Source organism: Lissotriton helveticus, chromosome 8 (genome assembly GCF_964261635.1).
Source record: "Lissotriton helveticus chromosome 8, aLisHel1.1, whole genome shotgun sequence".
NCBI classification, from domain to species: Eukaryota; Metazoa; Chordata; class Amphibia; order Caudata; family Salamandridae; genus Lissotriton; species Lissotriton helveticus.
In genome coordinates this window covers 1542353681-1542367122 of record NC_136069.1, presented here as the reverse complement: position 1 = coordinate 1542367122, position 13442 = coordinate 1542353681, and the positions used below count along the sequence as shown (strand labels likewise).

General features: G+C 42.8%; 12 non-coding genes across 12 annotated transcripts; all 12 read left to right on the top strand.

Moving 5' to 3' along the window:
• The first annotated feature begins 1467 nt into the window (after positions 1-1467).
• TRNAL-CAG (transfer RNA leucine (anticodon CAG)) lies at positions 1468-1550 on the top strand. The gene has a single exon. It is a non-coding gene; the product is annotated as a tRNA-Leu (tRNA).
• Positions 1551-1740: 190 nt separating this feature from the next.
• On the top strand, positions 1741-1823 carry TRNAL-AAG (transfer RNA leucine (anticodon AAG)). Its single transcript has one exon. It is a non-coding gene; the product is annotated as a tRNA-Leu (tRNA).
• A 1741-nt stretch (positions 1824-3564) lies between these two features.
• On the top strand, positions 3565-3647 carry TRNAL-CAG (transfer RNA leucine (anticodon CAG)). The gene has a single exon. It is a non-coding gene; the product is annotated as a tRNA-Leu (tRNA).
• Positions 3648-3836: 189 nt separating this feature from the next.
• Positions 3837-3919, top strand: TRNAL-AAG (transfer RNA leucine (anticodon AAG)). The gene has a single exon. It is a non-coding gene; the product is annotated as a tRNA-Leu (tRNA).
• Positions 3920-5660: 1741 nt separating this feature from the next.
• Positions 5661-5743, top strand: TRNAL-CAG (transfer RNA leucine (anticodon CAG)). Its single transcript has one exon. It is a non-coding gene; the product is annotated as a tRNA-Leu (tRNA).
• Positions 5744-5931: 188 nt separating this feature from the next.
• On the top strand, positions 5932-6014 carry TRNAL-AAG (transfer RNA leucine (anticodon AAG)). Its single transcript has one exon. It is a non-coding gene; the product is annotated as a tRNA-Leu (tRNA).
• A 1026-nt stretch (positions 6015-7040) lies between these two features.
• Positions 7041-7123, top strand: TRNAL-UAG (transfer RNA leucine (anticodon UAG)). Its single transcript has one exon. It is a non-coding gene; the product is annotated as a tRNA-Leu (tRNA).
• A 632-nt stretch (positions 7124-7755) lies between these two features.
• On the top strand, positions 7756-7838 carry TRNAL-CAG (transfer RNA leucine (anticodon CAG)). The gene has a single exon. It is a non-coding gene; the product is annotated as a tRNA-Leu (tRNA).
• A 1298-nt stretch (positions 7839-9136) lies between these two features.
• Positions 9137-9219, top strand: TRNAL-UAG (transfer RNA leucine (anticodon UAG)). The gene has a single exon. It is a non-coding gene; the product is annotated as a tRNA-Leu (tRNA).
• Positions 9220-9851: 632 nt separating this feature from the next.
• TRNAL-CAG (transfer RNA leucine (anticodon CAG)) lies at positions 9852-9934 on the top strand. The gene has a single exon. It is a non-coding gene; the product is annotated as a tRNA-Leu (tRNA).
• Positions 9935-10124: 190 nt separating this feature from the next.
• Positions 10125-10207, top strand: TRNAL-AAG (transfer RNA leucine (anticodon AAG)). The gene has a single exon. It is a non-coding gene; the product is annotated as a tRNA-Leu (tRNA).
• Positions 10208-13328: 3121 nt separating this feature from the next.
• On the top strand, positions 13329-13411 carry TRNAL-UAG (transfer RNA leucine (anticodon UAG)). The gene has a single exon. It is a non-coding gene; the product is annotated as a tRNA-Leu (tRNA).
• The last annotated feature ends 31 nt before the right edge of the window (positions 13412-13442 follow it).

The following is a 13442-nucleotide window of genomic DNA, read 5'->3' as shown; positions in this document are numbered from 1 at the left end:
ACCTCATTTTCTAATGATCCATTCAAGAGATGTTTCCACTATGAAATGAAGAGCAAGGGGAAAGAGCACAAATGATAGAGCCAGTGAGTGAGATGGGGTGTTGAGGAAGGAGAGAATGAAACAAAGACAGAGTGAGTGAACGGCAGGTAGGCATAGAAGAGGAGACTAGAAGTGAAGGTGACTTGCTTTTCCCTGCTCTTGACCTCCCACCCATCTCAAACCAATCACAAACATACCTTCTATGCAACGTTGGTATGCAGAACTTCACTCCTCAGCCAGTGAGGGTGAGTCCCAAGCCAGGGGCTAGAGAGCAAAAGAATGGATGTGCTCAGACGTTCCTTGCTAGGGACAGTTGATCTGAAACAAGGCCTGCTCTCTTGTTTCCAGCAAGGATCTAGAAATTCTGCATGAATCTGCAAGGCACATTGACAGCATAAATTTGCATAAACTGCCCCACCTTCTGCCTTCCTACTTCCTGAGAAATAGTTGTTTGTGTATAAAGAGAGAGGTCGCAGGCAAGATAATTTTGTGAGTAGGATACAGAACCCTAAATAGCTGGTGAGAGGTATAAGTTATTCTAAAAGCATAAAAACAGTACACCTGTGAAATTAAATGCTTTCATATGTGATCTTCTGTGTTTATTGTCCTGTGCAAAAAGTTGCACCTTGTGTTTGAAGGTTGAAATTATTTCAAGCTTGCATGGACGCAGAAATTTCTGAGTGACTTTTATACATTTCTTAGGACTCTTCACTGTCAGGATGGCCGAGTGGTCTAAGGCGCTGTGTTTAGGCCACAGTCTCCTCTGGAGGCGTGGGTTCGAATCCCTTTTCTGAAATGACTTTTGGAGATATAATCTTCTTCATCAGGATAACATCTGATGGAAGTTGCATCTGTTCGTCTTCACCTGGGACGTTATTCCGTCCTCGTCTAGTCAAGAGAGCTTGGGTTTCTCATATATTTCTGTTGTACAAAGTCTTGCTGATAAAGTGCAATCCTTACCAAATGAGCTTAGGACCCATGTAAGAGCTCATCTAGAAGAGTCATGCTCTTGTATTCCCTGGCCAGACAGGCCATGCAAATTTGGAAGAATGCCAAGCACCTGGTAGACAGCTGTACTCCAGCACACTTACAGCAATGTCCTCAGGGCTGTGATCAGGGGCTGCTTAGATTTGAGTATTCCACCCTATGTTGTGACATTGAGCTCCCTTGTTGAATTTGCTTTAGTCAGCCAAGATGTGGCTGTTGACTCAATTTCAAAGCAGCTTTGGGCCGTTCAAGTGGCTGGTGAATAGCACTTTCTCTTTGTACGCTTTAAAGGTCTAAAGAGTTCTTCATAGGTACTGCTCTGTATGGATTGTTCAAAGATCTGTTGGAAATGCTTATAATGGGATAAATAAATTGAGGGCATGCCTTTTCGGTACCAAACTTGCATGGCTGTCTGGCTTGTGAAAGGTGTTGCAAATGCAAGTCAGGATGGCCGAGTGGTCTAAGGCGCTGCATTCAGGTCGCAGTCTCTTCTGGAGGCGTGGGTTCAAATCCCACTTCTGACAAACCTGTGTTTAATCTTCTTTTTTCTTGAGGGAGAAAATCAGATCATTTCCCTCACATGGGCTTATATGGTTGTCTTTTTGGAAAAGTGCAGTGAGTTTTTTTCTTGCTATAGCCACTTATGGCCTAAGATGTGTGTTTTTTTTTGTTCACACTATCTTTCTCACTATGTAGATGGACAAGCAACATGTGGTCAGGATGGCCGAGTGGTCTAAGGCGCTGCGTTAAGGCCGCAGTCTCTCCTGGAGGCGTGGGTTCAAATCACACTTCTGACAAAACTTTGAGTCCATTTTGTCACTGCGTTCCTTCAGAATCTCAGCTAAAAATTGGCAGTGCATATAATATCTGAATAAGTACCAAACTTCAGTTTCAACTGCAAATGAATTTGCCCAATTCTGTCTTCAAGCTCGTATAATATTCTTCTAGCACTAGTGGTGTTTTATGTGTTTTTTGGGGGGTGCCTAAAAAATCCCTTTTATTGAAGAAATGGCTTACATTCAGTCTTGTGATATTTTTGGTTTCCAATAAGTAGATTTTTAATTTTATGTAACCTCATTTTCTAATGATCCATTCAAGAGATGTTTCCACTATGAAATGAAGAGCAAGGGGAAAGAGCACAAATGATAGAGCCAGTGAGTGAGATGGGGTGTTGAGGAAGGAGAGAATGAAACAAAGACAGAGTGAGTGAACGGCAGGTAGGCATAGAAGAGGAGACTAGAAGTGAAGGTGACTTGCTTTTCCCTGCTCTTGACCTCCCACCCATCTCAAACCAATCACAAACATACCTTCTATGCAACTTTGGTATGCAGAACTTCACTCCTCAGCCAGTGAGGGTGAGTCCCAAGCCAGGGGCTAGAGAGCAAAAGAATGGATGTGCTCAGACGTTCCTTGCTAGGGACAGTTGATCTGAAACAAGGCCTGCTCTCTTGTTTCCAGCAAGGATCTAGAAATTCTGCATGAATCTGCAAGGCACATTGACAGCATAAATTTGCATAAACTGCCCCACCTTCTGCCTTCCTACTTCCTGAGCAGTAGTTGTTTGTGTATAAAGAGAGAGGTCGCAGGCAAGATAATTTTGTGAGTAGGATACAGAACCCTAAATAGCTGGTGAGAGGTATAAGTTATTCTAAAAGCATAAAAACAGTACTCCTGTGAAATGAAATGCTTTCATATGTGATCTTCTGTGTTTATTGTCCTGTGCAAAAAGTTGCACCTTGTGTTTGAAGGTTGAAATTATTTCAAGCTTGCATGGACGCAGAAATTTCTGAGTGACTTTTATACATTTCTTAGGACTCTTCACTGTCAGGATGGCCGAGTGGTCTAAGGCGCTGTGTTTAGGCTGCAGTCTCCTCGGGAGGCGTGGGTTCGAATCCCACTTCTGAAATGACTTTTGGAGATATAATCTTCTTCATCAGGATAACATCTGATGGAAGTTGCATCTGTTCGTCTTCACCTGGGACGTTATTCCGTCCTCGTCTAGTCAAGAGAGCTTGGGTTTCTCATATATTTCTGTTGTACAAAGTCTTGCTCATAAAGTGCAATCCTTACCAAATGAGCTTAGGACCCATGTAAGAGCTCATCTAGAAGAGTCATGCTCTTGTATTCCCTGGCCAGACAGGCCATGCAAATTTGGAAGAATGCCAAGCACCTGGTAGACAGCTGTACTCCAGCACACTTACAGCAATGTCCTTAGGGCTGTGATCAGGGGCTGCTTAGATTTGCGTATTCCACCCTATGTTGTGACATTGAGCTCCCTTGTTGAATTTGCTTTAGTCAGCCAAGATGTGGCTGTTGACTCAATTTCAAAGCAGCTTTGGGCCGTTCAAGTGGCTGGTGAATAGCACTTTCTCTTTGTACGCTTTAAAGGTCTAAAGAGTTCTTCATAGGTACTGCTCTGTATGGATTGTTCAAAGATCTGTTGGAAATGCTTTTAATGGGATAAATAAATTGAGGGCATGCCTTTTCGGTACCCCACTTGCATGGCTGTCTGGCTTGTGGAAGGTGCTGCAAATGCAAGTCAGGATGGCCGAGTGGTCTAAGGCGCTGCGTTCAGGTCGCAGTCTCTTCTGGAGGCGTGGGTTCAAATCCCACTTCTGACAAACCTGTGTTTAATCTTCTATTTTCTTGAGGGAGAAAATCAGATCATTTCCCTCACATGGGCTTATATGGTTGTCTTTTTGGAAAAGTGCAGTGAGTTTTTTTCTTGCTATAGCCACTTATGGCCTAAGATGTGTGTTTTTTTTGTTCACACTATCTTTCTCACTATGTAGATGAACAAGCAACACGTGGTCAGGATGGCCGAGTGGTCTAAGGCGCTGCGTTAAGGCCGCAGTCTCTCCTGGAGGCGTGGGTTCGAATCTCACTTCTGACAAAACTTTAAGTCCATTTTGTGTCTGCGTTCCTTCAGAATCTCAGCTAAAAATTGGCAGTGCATATAATATCTGAATAAGTACCAAACTTTAGTTTCAACTGCAAATGAATTTGCCCAATTCTGTCTTCAAGCTCTTATAATATTCTTCTAGCACTCGTGGTGTTTTATGTGTTTTTTGGGGGGTGCCTAAAAAATCCCTTTTATTGAAGAAATGGCTTACATTCAGTCTTGTGATATTTTTGGTTTCCAATAAGTAGATTTTTAATTTTATGTAACCTCATTTTCTAATGATCCATTCAAGAGATGTTTCCACTATGAAATGAAGAGCAAGGGGAAAGAGTACGAATGATAGAGCGAGTGAGTGAGATGGGGTGTTGAGGAAGGAGAGAATGAAACAAAGACAGAGTGAGTGAACGGCAGGTAGGCATAGAAAAGGAGACTAGAAGTGAAGGTGACTTGATTTTCCCTGCTCTTGACCTCCCACCCATCTCAAACCAATCACAAACATACCTTCTATGCAACGTTGGTATGCAGAACTTCACTCCTCAGCCAGTGAGGGTGAGTCCCAAGCCAGGGGCTAGAGAGCAAAAGAATGGATGTGCTCAGACGTTCCTTGCTAGGGACAGTTGATCTGAAACAAGGCCTGCTCTCTTGTTTCCAGCAAGGATCTAGAAATTCTGCATGAATCTGCAAGGCACATTGACAGCATAAATTTGCATAAACTGCCCCACCTTCTGCCTTCCTACTTCCTGAGCAGTAGTTGTTTGTGTATAGAGAGAAAGGTCGCAGGCAAGGTAATTTTGTGAGTCGGATACAGAACCCTAAATAGCTGGTGAGAGGTATAAGTTATTCTAAAAGCATAAAAACAGTACACCTGTGAAATGAAATGCTTTCATATGTGATCTTCTGTGTTTATTGTCCTGTGCAAAAAGTTGCACCTTGTGTTTGAAGGTTGAAATTATTTCAAGCTTGCATGGACGCAGAAATTTCTGAGTGACTTTTATACATTTCTTAGGACTCTTCATTGTCAGGATGGCCGAGTGGTCTAAGGTGCTGTGTTTAGGCCGCAGTCTCTTCTGAAGGCGTGGGTTCGAATCCCACTTCTGAAATGACTTTTGGAGATATAATCTTCTTCATCAGGATAACATCTGATGGAAGTTGCTTCTGTTCGTCTTCACCTGGGACGTTATTCTGTCCTCGTCTAGTCAAGAGAGCTTGAGTTTCTCATATATTTCTGTTGTACAAAGTCTTGCTGATAAAGTGCAATCCTTACCAAATGAGCTTATGACCCATGTAAGAGCTCATCTAGAAGAGTCATTCTCTTGTATTCCCTGGCCAGACAGGCCATACACATTTGGAAGAATGCCAAGCACCTGGTAGACAGCTGGACTCCAGCACACTTACAGCAATTTCCTCAGGGCAGTGATCAGGGGCTACTTAGATTTGCGAATTCCACCCTATGTTGTGACATTGAGATCCCTTGTTGAATTTGCTTTAGTCAGCCAAGATGTGGCTATTGACTCAATTTCAAAGCAGCTTTGGGCCGTTCAAGTGGCTGGTGAATAGCACTTTCTCTTTGTACTCATTAAAGGTCTAAAGAGTTCTTCATAGGTACTGCTAGGTATGGATTGTTCAAAGATCTGTTGGAAATGCTTATAATGGGATAAATAAATTGAGGGCATGCCTTTTCGGTACCCCACTTGCATGGCTGTCTGGCTTGTGGAAGGTGCTGCAAATGCAAGTCAGGATGGCCCAGTGGTCTAAGGCGCTGCGTTCAGGTCGCAGTCTCTTCTGGAGGTGTGGGTTCAAATCCCACTTCTGACAAACCTGTGTTTAATCTTCTTTTTTCTTGAGGGAGAAAATCAGATCATTTCCCTCACATGGGCCTATATGGTTGTCTTTTTGGAAAAGTGCAGTGAGTTTTTTTCTTGCTATAGCCACTCATGGCCTAAGATGTGTGTTTTTTTGTTCACACTATCTTTCTCACTATATAGATGAACAAGTAACATGTGGTCAGGATGGCCGAGTGGTCTAAGGCACTGCATTAAGGCCGCAGTCTCTCCTGGAGGCGTGGGTTCGAATCCCACTTCTGACAAAACTTTAAGTCCATTTTGTCTCTGCGTTCCTTCAGAATCTCAGCTAAAAATTGGCAGTGCATATAATATCTGAATAAGTACCAAACTTCAGTTTCAACTGCAAATGAATTTGCCCAATTCTGTCTTCAAGCTCGTATAATATTCTTCTAGCACTAGTGGTGTTTTATGTGTTTTTTGGGGGGTGCCTAAAAAATCCCTTTTATTGAAGAAATGGCTTACATTCAGTCTTGTGATATTTTTGGTTTCCAATAAGTAGATTTTTAATTTTATGTAACCTCATTTTCTAATGATCCATTCAAGAGATGTTTCCACTATGAAATGAAGAGCAAGGGGAAAGAGCACAAATGATAGAGCCAGTGAGTGAGATGGGGTGTTGAGGAAGGAGAGAATGAAACAAAGACAGAGTGAGTGAACGGCAGGTAGGCATAGAAGAGGAGACTAGAACTGAAGGTGACTTGCTTTTCCCTGCTCTTGACCTCCCACCCATCTCAAACCAATCACAAACATACCTTCTATTCAACGTTGGTATGCAGAACTTCACTCCTCAGCCAGTGAGGGTGAGTCCCAAGCCAGGGGCTAGAGAGCAAAAGAATGGATGTGCTCAGACGTTCCTTGCTAGGGACAGTTGATCTGAAACAAGGCCTGCTCTCTTGTTTCCAGCAAGGAACTAGAAATTCTGCATGAATCTGCAAGGCACATTGACAGCATAAATTTGCATAAACTGCCCCACCTTCTGCCGTCCTACTTCCTGAGCAGTAGTTGTTTGTGTATAAAGAGAGAGGTCGCAGGCAAGGTAATTTTGTGAGTAGGATACAGAACCCTAAATAGCTGGTGAGAGGTATAAGTTATTCTAAAAGCATAAAAACAGTACACCTGTGAAATGAAATGCTTTCATATGTGATCTTCTGTGTTTATTGTCCTGTGCAAAAAGTTGCACCTTGTGTTTGAAGGTTGAAATTATTTCAAGCTTGCATGGACGCAGAAATTTCTGAGTGACTTTTATACATTTCTTAGGACTCTCCACTGTCAGGATGGCCGAGTGGTCTAAGGCGCTGTGTTTAGGCCGCAGTCTCCTCTGGAGGCGTGGGTTCGAATCCCACTTCTGACATGACTTTTGGAGATATAATCTTCTTCATCAGGATAACATCTGATGGAAGTTGCATCTGTTCGTCTTCACCTGGGACGTTATTCCGTCCTCGTCTAGTCAAGAAAGCTTGGGTTTCTCATATATTTCTGTTGTACAAAGTCTTGCTGATAAAGGGCAATCCTTACCAAATGAGCTTAGGGCCCATGTAAGAGCTCATCTAGAAGAGTCATGCTCTTGTATTCCCTGGCCAGACAGGCCATGCAAATTTGGAAGAATGCCAAGCACCTGGTAGACAGCTGTACTCCAGCACACTTACAGCAATGTCCTCAGGGCTGTGATCAGGGGCTGCTAAGATTTGCGTATTCCACCCTATGTTGTGACATTGAGCTCCCTTGTTGAATTTGCTTTAGTCAGCCAAGATGTGGCTGTTGACTCAATTTCAAAGCAGCTTTGGGCCGTTCAAGTGGCTGGTGAATAGCACTTTCTCTTTGTACGCTTTAAAGGTCTAAAGAGTTCTTCATAGGTACTGCTCTGTATGGATTGTTCAAAGATCTGTTGGAAATGCTTATAATGGGATAAATAAATTGAGGGCATGCCTTTTCGGTACCAAACTTGCATGGCTGTCTGGCTTGTGGAAGGTGCTGCAAATGCAAGTCAGGATGGCCGAGTGGTCTAAGGCGCTGCGTTCAGGTCGCTGTCTCTTCTGGAGGCGTGGGTTCAAATCCCACTTCTGACAAACCTGTGTTTAATCTTCTTTTTTCTTGAGGGAGAAAATCAGATCATTTCCCTCACATGGGCTTATATGGTTGTCTTTTTGGAAAAGTGCAGTGAGTTTTTTTCTTGCTATAGCCACTTATGGCCTAAGATGTGTGTTTTTTTTGTTCACACTATCTTTCTCACTATGTAGATGGACAAGCAACATGTGGTCAGGATGACCGAGTGGTCTAAGGCGCTGCGTTAAGGCCGCAGTCTCTCCTGGAGGTGTGGGTTCGAATCTCACTTCTGACAAAACTTTAAGTCCATTTTGTCTCTTCGTTCCTTCAGAATCTCAGCTAAAAATTGGCAGTGCATATAATATCTGAATAAGTACCAAACTTCAGTTTCAACTGCAAATGAATTTGCCCAATTCTGTCTTCAAGCTCTTATAATATTCTTCTAGCACTAGTGGTGTTTTATGTGTTTTTTGGGGGGTGCCTAAAAAATCCCTTTTATTGAAGAAATGGCTTACATTCAGTCTTGTGATATTTTTGGTTTCCAATAAGTAGATTTTTAATTTTATGTAACCTCATTTTCTAATGATCCATTCAAGAGATGTTTCCACTATGAAATGAAGAGCAAGGGGAAAGAGCACAAATGATAGAGCCAGTGAGTGAGATGGGGTGTTGAGGAAGGAGAGAATGAAACAAAGACAGAGTGAGTGAACGGCAGGTAGGCATAGAAGAGGAGACTAGAAGTGAAGGTGACTTGCTTTTCCCTGCTCTTGACCTCCCACCCATCTCAAACCAATCACAAACATACCTTCTATGCAACGTTGGTATGCAGAACTTCACTCCTCAGCTAGTGAGGGTGAGTCCCAAGCCAGGGGCTAGAGAGCAAAAGAATGGATGTGCTCAGACGTTCCTTGCTAGGGACAGTTGATCTGAAACAAGGCCTGCTCTCTTGTTTCCAGCAAGGATCTAGAAATTCTGCATGAATCTGCAAGGCACATTGACAGCATAAATTTGCATAAACTGCCCCACCTTCTGCCTTCCTACTTCCTGAGCAATAGTTGTTTGTGTATAAAGAGAGAGGTCGCAGGCAAGATAATTTTGTGAGTAGGATACAGAACCCTAAATAGCTGGTGAGAGGTATAAGTTATTCTAAAAGCATAAAAACAGTACACCTGTGAAATGAAATGCTTTCATATGTGATCTTCTGTGTTTATTGTCCTGTGCAAAAAGTTGCACCTTGTGTTTGAAGGTTGAAATTATTTCAAGCTTGCATGGACGCAGAAATTTCTGAGTGACTTTTATACATTTCTTAGGACTCTTCACTGTCAGGATGGCCGAGTGGTCTAAGGCGCTGTGTTTAGGCTGCAGTCTCCTCTGGAGGCGTGGGTTCGAATCCCACTTCTGAAATGACTTTTGGAGATATAATCTTCTTCATCAGGATAACATCTGATGGAAGTTGCATCTGTTCGTCTTCACCTGGGATGTTATTCCGTCCTCGTCTAGTCAAGAAAGCTTGGGTTTCTCATATATTTCTGTTGTACAAAGTCTTGCTGATAAAGTGCAATCCTGGCCAAATGAGCTTAGGACCCATGTAAGAGCTCATCTAGAAGAGTCATGCTCTTGTATTCCCTGGCCAGACAGGCCATGCAAATTTGGAAGAATGCCAAGCACCTGGTAGACAGCTGTACTCCAGCACACTTACAGCAATGTCCTCAGGGCTGTGATCAGGGGCTGCTTAGATTTGTGTATTCCACCCTATGTTGTGACATTGAGCTCCCTTGTTGAATTTGCTTTAGTCAGCCAAGATATGGCTGTTGACTCAATTTCAAAGCAGCTTTGGGCCGTTCAAGTGGCTGGTGAATAGCACTTTCTCTTTGTACTCATTAAAGGTCTAAAGAGTTCTTCATAGGTACTGCTCTGTATGGATTGTTCAAAGATCTGTTGGAAATGCTTATAATGGGATAAATAAATTGAGGGCATGCCTTTTCGGTACCCCACTTGCATGGCTGTCTGGCTTGTGGAAGGTGCTGCAATTGCAAGTCAGGATGGCCGAGTGGTCTAAGGCGCTGCGTTCAGGTCACAGTCTCTTCTGGAGGTGTGGGTTCAAATCCCACTTCTGACAAACCTGTGTTTAATCTTCTTTTTTCTAGAGGGAGAAAATCAGATAATTTCCCTCACATGGGCTTATATGGTTGTCTTTTTGGAAAAGTGCAGTGAGTTTTTTTTCTTGCTATAGCCACTCATGGCCTAAGATGTGTGTTTTTTTTGTTCACACTATCTTTCTCACTATGTAGATGAACAAGCAACATGTGGTCAGGATGGCCGAGTGGTCTAAGGCGCTGCATTAAGGCCGCAGTCTCTCCTGGAGGCGTGGGTTCGAATCCCACTTCTGACAAAACTTTAAGTCCATTTTGTCTCTGCGTTCCTTCAGAATCTCAGCTAAAAATTGGCAGTGCATATAATATCTGAATAAGTACCAAACTTCAGTTTCAACTGCAAATGAATTTGCCCAATTCTGTCTTCAAGCTCTTATAATATTCTTCTAGCACTAGTGGTGTTTTATGTGTTTTTTGGGGGGTGCCTAAAAAATCCCTTTTATTGAAAAAATGGCTTACATTCAGTCTTGTGATATTTTTGGTTTCCAATAAGTAGATTTTTAATTTTATGTAACCTCATTTTATAATGATCCATTCAAGAGATTTTTCCACTATGAAATGAAGAGCAAGGGGAAAGAGCACAAATGATAGAGCGAGTGAGTGAGATGGGGTGTTGAGGAAGGAGAGAATGAAACAAAGACAGAGTGAGTGAACGGCAGGTAGGCATAGAAGAGGAGACTAGAAGTGAAAGTGACTTGCTTTTCCCTGCTCTTGACCTCCCACCCATCTCAAACCAATCACAAACATACCTTCTATGCAACGTTGGTATGCAGAACTTCACTCCTCAGCCAGTGAGGGTGAGTCCCAAGCCAGGGGCTAGAGAGCAAAAGAATGGATGTGCTCAGACGTTCCTTGCTAGGGACAGTTGATCTGAAACAAGGCCTGCTCTCTTGTTTCCAGCAAGGATCTAGAAATTCTGCATGAATGTGCAAGGCACATTGACAGCATAAATTTGCATAAACTGCCCCACCTTCTGCCTTCCTACTTCCTGAACAGTAGTTGTTTGTGTATAGAGAGAAAGGTCGCAGGCAAGGTAATTTTGTGAGTAGGATACAGAACCCTAAATAGCTGGTGAGAGGTATAAGTTATTCTAAAAGCATAAAAACAGTACACCTGTGAAATGAAATGCTTTCATATGTGATCTGCTGTGTTTATTGTCCTGTGCAAAAAGATGCACCTTGTGTTTGAAGGTTGAAATTATTTCAAGCTTGCATGGACGCAGAAATTTCTGAGTGACTTTTATACATTTCTTAGGACTCTTCACTGTCAGGATGGCTGAGTGGTCTAAGGCGCTGTGTTTAGGCCGCAGTCTCCTCTGGAGGCGTGGGTTTGAATCCCACTTCTGAAATGACTTTAGGAGATATAATCTTCTTCATCAGGATAACATCTGATGGAAGTTGCTTCTGTTCGTCTTCACCTGGGACGTTATTCTGTCCTCGTCTAGTCAAGAGAGCTTGGGTTTCTCATATATTTCTGTTGTACAAAGTCTTGCTGATAAAGTGCAATCCTTACCAAATGAGCTTATGACCCATGTAAGAGCTCATCTAGAAGAGTCATGCTCTTGTATTCCCTCGCCAGACAGGCCATGCAAATTTGGAAGAATGCCAAGCACCTGGTAGACAGCTGTACTCCAGCACACTTACAGCAATGTCCTCAGGGCTGTGATCAGGGGCTGCTTAGATTTGCGTATTCCACCCTATGTTGTGACATTGAGCTCCCTTGTTGAATTTGCTTTAGTCAGCCAAGATGTGGCTGTTGACTCAATTTCAAAGCAGCTTTGCGCCGTTCAAGTGGCTGGTGAATAGCACTTTCTCTTTGTACGCTTTAAAGGTCTAAAGAGTTCTTCATAGGTACTGCTCTGTATGGATTGTTCAAAGATCTGTTGGAAATGCTTATAATGGGATAAATAAATTGAGGGCATGCCTTTTCGGTACCCCACTTGCATGGCTGTCTGGCTTGTGGAAGGTGCTGCAAATGCAAGTCAGGATGGCCGAGTGGTCTAAGGCGCTGCGTTCAGGTCGCAGTCTCTTCTGGAGGCGTGGATTCAAATGCCACTTCTGACAAACCTGTGTTTAATCTTCTTTTTTCTTGAGGGAGAAAATCAGATCATTTCCCTCACATGGGCTTATATGGTTGTCTTTTTGGAAAGTGCAGTGTTTTTTTTTCTTGCTATAGCCACTCATGGCCTAAGATGTGTGTTTTTTTTGTTCACACTATCTTTCTCACTATGTAGATGAACAAGCAACATGTGGTCAGGATGGCCGAGTGGTCTAAGGCACTTCGTTAAGGCCGCAGTCTCTCCTGGAGGCGTGGGTTCGAATCTCACTTCTGACAAAACTTTAAGTCCATTTTGTGTCTGCGTTCCTTCAGAATCTCAGCTAAAAATTGGCAGTGCATATAATATCTGAATAAGTACCAAACTTCAGTTTCAACTTCAAATGAATTTGCCCAATTCTGTCTTCAAGCTCTTATAATATTCTTCTAGCACTCGTGGTGTTTTATGTGTTTTTTGGGGGGTGCCTAAAAAATCCCTTTTATTGAAGAAATGGCTTACATTCAGTCTTGTGATATTTTTGGTTTCCAATAAGTAGATTTTTAATTTTATGTAACCTCATTTTCTAATGATCCATTCAAGAGATGTTTCCACTATGAAATGAAGAGCAAGGGGAAAGAGTATGAATGATAGAGCGAGTGAGTGAGATGGGGTGTTGAGGAAGGAGAGAATGAAACAAAGACAGAGTGAGTGAACGGCAGGTAGGCATAGAAAAGGAGACTAGAAGTGAAGGTGACTTGCTTTTCCCTGCTCTTGACCTCCCACCCATCTCAAACCAATCACAAACATACCTTCTATGCAACGTTGGTATGCAGAACTTCACTCCTCAGCCAGTGAGGGTGAGTCCCAAGCCAGGGGCTAGAGAGCAAAAGAATGGATGTGCTCAGACGTTCCTTGCTAGGGACAGTTGATCTGAAACAAGGCCTGCTCTCTTGTTTCCAGCAAGGATCTAGAAATTCTGCATGAATCTGCAAGGCACATTGACAGCATAAATGTGCATAAACTGCCCCACCTTCTGCCTTCCTACTTCCTGAGCAGTAGTTGTTTGTGTATGGAGAGAAAGGTCGCAGGCAAGGTAATTTTGTGAGTCGGATACAGAACCCTAAATAGCTGGTGAGAGGTATAAGTTATTCTAAAAGCATAAAAACAGTACACCTGTGAAATGAAATGCTTTCATATGTGATCTTCTGTGTTTATTGTCCTGTGCAAAAAGTTGCACCTTGTGTTTGAAGGTTGAAATTATTTCAAGCTTGCATGGACGCAGAAATTTCTGAGTGACTTTTATACATTTCTTAGGACTCTTCACTGTCAGGATGGCCGAGTGGTCTAAGGCGCTGTGTTTAGGCTGCAGTCTCCTCTGGAGGCGTGGGTTCGAATCCCACTTCTGAAATTACTTTTGGAGATATAATCTTCTTCATCAG